We start from the raw sequence: 391 nt of genomic DNA on the forward strand, positions 1-391 counted from the left end.
GCCTCCGCCGCTCCGGGCGCGGCCCCGCGGCCCGCGCGCTCCTGGGCGGGGGATGTTGTGATGGAGAAGCTGCCGCCGAGCCCGAGCCCCGCAGCCTGAGCCACCTCCACCACCTGGGCCTGGGGCCTCCCCGCGCAGGTAGGAGCTGCCCCTGACGGGGCCCAACCTGGGCTGTCGGATCCCTGCCCCCTGCGGCCCGCGGATCCTGCAGCCCGAACCCCAGGGCGGCCCGCGTCCCCCAGCCAGGCCCCATCCCTGCGGGCGGCCCTCCCACCGCGTATTCCGACCGCCCTCCTGTCCCCTCCTTCCAACGTCCTACTCTGCTAAGGTCCTCACGCTGTTGCCTCCCCGACCTTTACCTGCTGCCCCCCCCCCGGAATGAATAGGGGGG

The 391-nt window shown here is 74.4% G+C and overlaps 1 protein-coding gene across 1 annotated transcript in view; it reads left to right on the top strand.

Annotated features, from left to right (window-relative positions):
• The window catches only part of APBB1 (amyloid beta (A4) precursor protein-binding, family B, member 1 (Fe65)), a gene marked incomplete at its 3' end in the record, with an annotated part of 22,867 nt that overhangs the window by 480 nt on the left and 21,996 nt on the right, over positions 1-391 (top strand). The window lies entirely within an intron of this gene.

Source organism: Bison bison, unplaced genomic scaffold, assembly GCF_000754665.1.
Source record: "Bison bison bison isolate TAMUID 2011002044 unplaced genomic scaffold, Bison_UMD1.0 scf7180017864112, whole genome shotgun sequence".
Lineage (NCBI taxonomy): Eukaryota > Metazoa > Chordata > Mammalia > Artiodactyla > Bovidae > Bison > Bison bison.